A 6919-nucleotide genomic window follows, 5' to 3' on the forward strand; every position below is an offset into this window, starting at 1 on the left:
TTATCAGTATTAAATATGACTTTTAAAATCACCCAACCATCTCACGGCTTAACAGTGAGGGAGCAAACCACACCGGAAAGTCAGGACAGAGGTCAGAGGTCATTCAAACCCTTCAAATAAGTGTTACTTTCTCTATCAGACCAATTATCTTAAACTGTCATACATTTTGTATGCCAGGTTTACAGTAAGTGTCTGCAGTACATTTTTTATCAAAATAGTTCACATGTTCTGCTTCATTTTACCGGTGTTACCTAAACTACAAAACCAAGCAACAATAATCAGAAACTGTCAAAAAAATGTTTATCATACCTCAACTTCAAATGTCCCACTGCCTGCTCGCTTTCAACCGCAGCTAATCTTTTTTACAATCTCAAGGCTCAATCCCTCTACTAATCATTTAACCTTGTATTTAAACCTCAGTTTTTCAAAATACTAAAATATCGTATCATTAGAGTGCTATCAAGAAAAAACACTGACAACATATTACCATTCACATACTGTCATCACTCACTGAGTTTACATAAATCCTCCTTATCAATTGTCTTCGTCACTGTCAACCATCGTAAGGTTTAGAAAATTATAGAAACAAAACCATGATTATTCACTCCTTACTAGAAGAGAATGCACCATATGTATAAAATACATCAGACAATTCTTAAGGAAAAAACACACATTACTACCCACAACTTCGATCCATTGCTGTTGTAGCCTTGTTTTATCATAATCATGGTCACAGCTCTATCACAATTGCCTATCCGCTATTATTAGAATTCATTAGATTTAGGCAACTGTCTCTTCTGATCAGGCTACATGTAATAAAACAAACACTTGCAATTGTTTACAAGCATACATTCAGTTCATGATTCACTGATTCAAATACGACTCCATTCTCACGAGGTTATTCCAGCAGACCATTTAGGCCACACAGTGTATTACATCGAAATCGCCTCGCTATTGATGTCGAATACATTTTCCTTTCAATTTGAAGTAAGCAAGCTGTTAAAACGTTCAGATTGCATCTTAAAACCAACACTGGCTGCTATATCTATCTAAGAACAAACATGGCAATAGTTTTAAATTATAGTCAAAACAAACATAGTAACTAACTTCTGTTCACAGGGAGGCCACTTTAATTACTCTTGACCCCTCCTCCTTTTCGTCAATTCTATACATCTATTTTAGTATAAAATTAAATAGGGTCTCACGTTAAAACCCCTAGGGTTTTCCTGAGTTGTATTGTTCTCGAAACCCCCAAATATCTTATCTTGTTTCGCCGGTTGCACTCTACCATATAATGCCTTGTGACCCTGCTCTACCACATAGTTTGCCAATGTGGACATGTTTGGCATATGAGTTTCTTCATATTTTTACACTAATAAGAAATTCACTACATATTGTAACACAGAACCCACAACAAATTACTGTTGTGCCGAGAGCCTAACTGATAATGAAAAAAAATGTGTTATAAATGCACTAATTATTTGTTTGTTTTTTTTACCTTTATTTAACCAGGCAATTAACTTCATGCGTCGAGCAATACCGGATCCGGGATTCTATGTATAGCCTCAAGCTCATTAGCATAATGCAACGTTAACTATTCATGAAAATCGCAAATGAAATGAAATAAATATATTTGCTCTCAAGCTTAGACTTTTGTTAACAACACTGTCATCTCAGATTTTCAAAATATGCTTTTCAACCATAGCTAAACAAGCATTTGTGTAAGAGTGTTGATAGCTAGCATAGCTATAAGCCTAGAATTCAGCCAGCAACATTTTCACAAAAACAAGAAAATCATTCAAATAAAATCATGTTTCGGTCGATATTATGGAGTTAATTTGGAAAAAGTTTGACGTTTTGGTGACTGAATTTTCGGTTCGTTTCGGTAGCCAAATGTGATGTACAAAACGGAGCGATTTCTCCTACACAAAGATTCTTTCAGGAAAAACTGAACATTTGCTATGTAACTGAGACTCTTCTCATTGAAAATATCCGAAGTTCTTCAAAGGTAAATTATTTTATTTATTTGGTTATCTGGTTTTTGTGAAAATGTTGCGTGCTAAATGCTACGCAAAATGCTAAGCTAGCTTGCAATACTCTTACACAATTTTTTTTAATTTTATTTTACCTTTATTTTGCTAGGCAAGTCAGTTAAGAACAAATTCTTATTTTCAATGACGGCCTAGGAACAGTGGGCTAACTGCCTGTTCAGGGGCAGAACGACAGATTTTGTACCTTGTCAGCTCGGGGATTTGAACTTGCAACCTTTCGGTTACTAGTCCAATACTCTAACCACTAGGCTACACTGCTTGATTTGCTATGGTTCAAAAGCATATTTTGAAAATCTGAGATGACAGTGTTGTTAAGAAAAGACTAAGCTTGAGAGCAGGCATATTATTTTCATTTCATTTGCGATTTTCAGAAATCGTTAACGTTGCGTTATGCTAATGAGCCTGAGACTGTATTCACGATCCCGGATACGGGATGGGTAGTATCAAGAAGATTTATTAACAGTTGCCAGCCCAAGCTTCAAAATACTCCTCTCAGTTAACTCAGAAAGGAAGAGAGAGAGTCCTAAGAACCTTACTCTGTTTCATAAAACAGCCACCTGGTGCATAAACATAACATCTTGTAATTATGTTACCACATCTCCCTCCCACCAACAGTTCAAGACACAATCTCACAATCTCACTGTGCTACTCGACCTGAATGTAACCCACCACTTTTGAACAACCTCAACCATTTAGGTTGGGTGGAGGGTTGAAGGTGAAGTGAAGAATGATGTCCCTTTTCAGTACTAATTGACTACTAGTGGTGTTCCACATGACATTGAAATTGCTAAATTATTAATTGAAGTGATTGTATTCGTACAATGGGGACATTATAACATTGTATTTGGGTTGTGTGGTCAGCCCCACCTGCCTGCTGTGACCCCAGAGTACATTCCTGACTGAGTGATGTATCACCAGTCCCCAAATAGAGGCATCAGTATGTGGAACAATCAAATATACATGATAGAATACAGTACATTAACAGAATTAGGTTAATTGACTTCTCAAAATGCTTTCATGTTTCACTCAATGATGTCAAACTTTTATTCTCTGACCTGTGTTTTTTATCCTTATCAATATTCAAAGAGGTCTTCTGTATCAAGTACTATAAACACACTTAAAATTGTCTTACTCCTCTGTGCAACAAGATCCTGCAATGGACCTGAACACCAGATTATTAAAGGCTAGAAACCCCATGGTAATTTAGAGTAAATGTAGACCGTATTTCCATAAGCCACAAGCAAATGACCGCACTGGATGACCAATAAACCGTCTAAATCACCACACTGCATTACATGTTTCTCATTTGACAAGTTTTGCACAACAGCAGATTTTTTGACTTGGTGCATGTAACGTATAGGATATGTATCATTTGATATCCATCAAGTATTAAAAGAGAACAAACTCAGGTGACACTTCCACATTATTAGAAAACAAGGGTTCCAAAAGGGTTATTTGGCGGTCCCCATAGAATAACACTTTTTGGTTCCAAGTAGAATCATTTTGGGTTCTATGTAGACCCCTCTGGGAAAAGCGTTCTACATGAAATCCAAAACACTTCTACCTGGAACCAAAAAGGGTTAATGAAAGGGTCCTCCTATGGGGACAGCCGAAGACCCTTTTAGGTTTTAGATGCACACTTTTATTTATATATACATATATATATATATACAGTTGAAGTCGTAAGTTTACATACACTTAGGTTGGAGTCATTACAACTCATTTCTCAACCACTCCACAAATTTCTTGTTAACAAACTATAGTTTTGGCAAGTCGGTTAGGACATCTAATTTTGCATGACACAAGTCATTTTTTCCAACAATTGTTTACAGACAGATTATTTCACTTATAAATCACTGTATCACAATTCCAGTGGGTCTGACGTTTACACACACGAAGTTGACTGTGCCTTTAAACGGCTTGGAGAATTCCAGAAAACGATGTCATAACTTTAGAAGCTTCTGATAGTCTAATTGATATCATGTGTGTCAATTGGAGGTGTACCTGTAGATGTATTTCAATGCCTAACTTCAAACATAGTGCCACTTTGGTTGAAATCAATGGGAAAATCAAAAGAAATCAGCCAAGACCTCAGAAAAGAATTGTAGACCTCCACACGTCTGGTTCATCCTTGGGAGCAACTTCTAAATGCCTGAAGGTGCCACATTCATCTGTACAAACAATAGTACGCAAGTATAAACACCATGGAATCACGTAGCCATCATGCCGCTCAGGAAGGAGACGCGTTCTATCTCCTTCAGATGAACGTACTTTGGTGCGAAAATTGCAAATGAATCTCAGAACAACAGCAAAGGTCCTTGTGAAGATGCTGGAGGAAAAAGCTACAAAAGTATCTATATCCACAGTAAAATGAATCCTGTATTTACATAACCTGAAAGGCCGCTCAGTAAGGAAGAAGCCACTGCTTCAAAACTGCCATAAAAAAGCCAGGCTATGGTTTGCAATTGCACATGGGGACAAAGATTGTACTTTTTGGAGAAATGTCCTCTGGTCTGATGAACCAAAAATAGAGCTGTTTGGACATAATGACCATCGTTATGTTTGGAGGAAAAAGGGGGAGGCTTGCAAGTTGAAGAACACCATCCCAACTGTGAAGCACGGGGGTGGCAGCATCATTTTGCTTTGCTGCAGGAGGGACTGGTGCACTTCACAAAATAGATGGCTTCATGAGGAATGGAAAATGATGTGGAAATGTTGAAGCAACATCTCAAGACATCAGGAAGTTAAAGCTTGGTCACAAATTGTTCTTCCAAATGGACAATGACCCCAAGCATACTTACAAAGTTGTGGCAAAATGGCAAAGGACAAAGTCAAGGTATTGGAGTGGCCATCACAAAGCCTTGACCTCACTCCTATTGAACATTTTGGGGCAGAACTGAAAAAGCGTGTGCAAGCAAGGAGGCCTACAAACCTGACTCAATTACACCAGCTCTATCTGGAGGAATGGGATAGAATTTACCCAATTTATTGTGGGAATCTTGTGGAAGGCTACCCAAAACGTTTGACCCAAGTTAAACAATTTAAAGGCAATGCTACCAAATACTAATTGAGTGTATGTTACCTTCTGACCCACTGGGAATGTGATGAAATAAATAAAAGCTGAAATAAATCATTCTCTCCACTATTATTCTGACATTTTGCATTCTTAAAATAAAGTGGTGATCCTAACTGACCTAAGACAGGGACATTTTACTAGGATTAAATGTCAGGAATTGTGAAAAACAGAGTTTAAATGTATTTGGCTAAAATGTACAATATGTAAACTTTCGACTTCAACTGTATATATATATATATAAATGAGTGTAAGTCTCTCCTACAGCAGAAATAGCCTTTCAGCTATTTATGGTTCTTGTATGCTAGTCCCCATTTGACCTCCCTCATGGGAAGAAAAAAGACATGCAAAATGCAGGTTGTTTAGTCTTATAGGAGGGATCAAATAAATCTCCTCAATGACAAACAGCCTCTACCCAACTCTTACCCAATGGAAGTCTTGTTTGACATGTGTTTGAAATAAATACAGCATTGCACACCATCTTCGACAGGGGAATTTCCTGTAATATGACCACATGTATAATTCAAGCTGTAAACCTCTCTCTCTCTCTTTAAAACAGGATGTCAGCAAATCGGTTAATTTGTTTATTGAGGACATTATGGACTGTTTAGCTTGACATTTACAAATCTGTCCATTAGTTTACTCGACTGAGGTGAGTCATGTTTACCTTGAGTACTTTGTCATGAGATCTGGCGAAGGTTTCGAACACTGATGGAGGTTTGTATATCACATCTTTGTTTTGTTATGCTTTTATTCAAGGTGTTTCAATACTCACACACTGCATCCCACCCATACACAGTCCCCAAATTAAATATGTTTGATCAGATAGATCAGCATTATGCTTTTGGAGAGAACTGTAACTCACAGATTGGGCCAGTAGCTCTTTGTTGCCGGTGTCTTCCCATCTGCCCCATGTCACTCTGGGACATATATTGTGGACAAGCCCATGGGACAGTACCAAGGTCCATATGTGGTCACTTCCTCCTGGGGGGTGGGGGGAGGTGGTAAGTGTTAACAGGATGACATCGGCAGGAAGCCGAGAGAGAGGGATCATATCATTTGAAGTAGAATCCCTCAAATATGCTCACAAATCAAGACCATTTGCTGAATTCAAAGGTGCCTGTCACTACCACTAGAAACTACTAGATAAGTGTTTCATGTGAAGTCATTTTAGCTTGCTTATCTTTTCATTACTTTTCTATGGTGTAGGGCTCGATTCAATCCGTAATGCAGAAGATCTGTGTTGTAGCATGGTTTACAGTTTCAAGGTAATTTCCGGTTCAGCCGACATACGCAACATTTACGATGAATGCACAAATGCAGAAATACTGCCTTGAAATGTTTAATCGCCCTATAACCACTGATCTTCTGTGCTATGGATTGAATCAACTCCTAACACTTTATTTTTATTTTTATCATTAACACGATCAGAAGCATTTCAGAAAAATACATCTACAAATCTACAATTGGACTGTTGGATCAGTGTGTAGGAGAGTGGTGGATATGAACGTTTCTCCTCAATCATAACCTAAGTGAACCCTCATTAAATGACTGCACAGTATTGCTAATGCAGTATCGGAGTTTGGGCTGGTCATGCTACCTTGCCCCTTCGTCCAAGTCCTCCCAAACTCGATCTGGTCCAATCTGAAATGGGGAATTCTTTGTTCAGAGATGTGCCATCAAAGAGTCGAAAAAGGCAGCATAATCAGAAAAAGTACTCCCACATTAAGTACTCCCACATTAAGTACTCCCTAAGTAATGTTGTGTCTCCTTCCTACAAAAGGTGAGCAAAACG

This window comes from Oncorhynchus masou, chromosome 25 (assembly GCF_036934945.1).
Source record: "Oncorhynchus masou masou isolate Uvic2021 chromosome 25, UVic_Omas_1.1, whole genome shotgun sequence".
Taxonomy (NCBI): domain Eukaryota; kingdom Metazoa; phylum Chordata; class Actinopteri; order Salmoniformes; family Salmonidae; genus Oncorhynchus; species Oncorhynchus masou.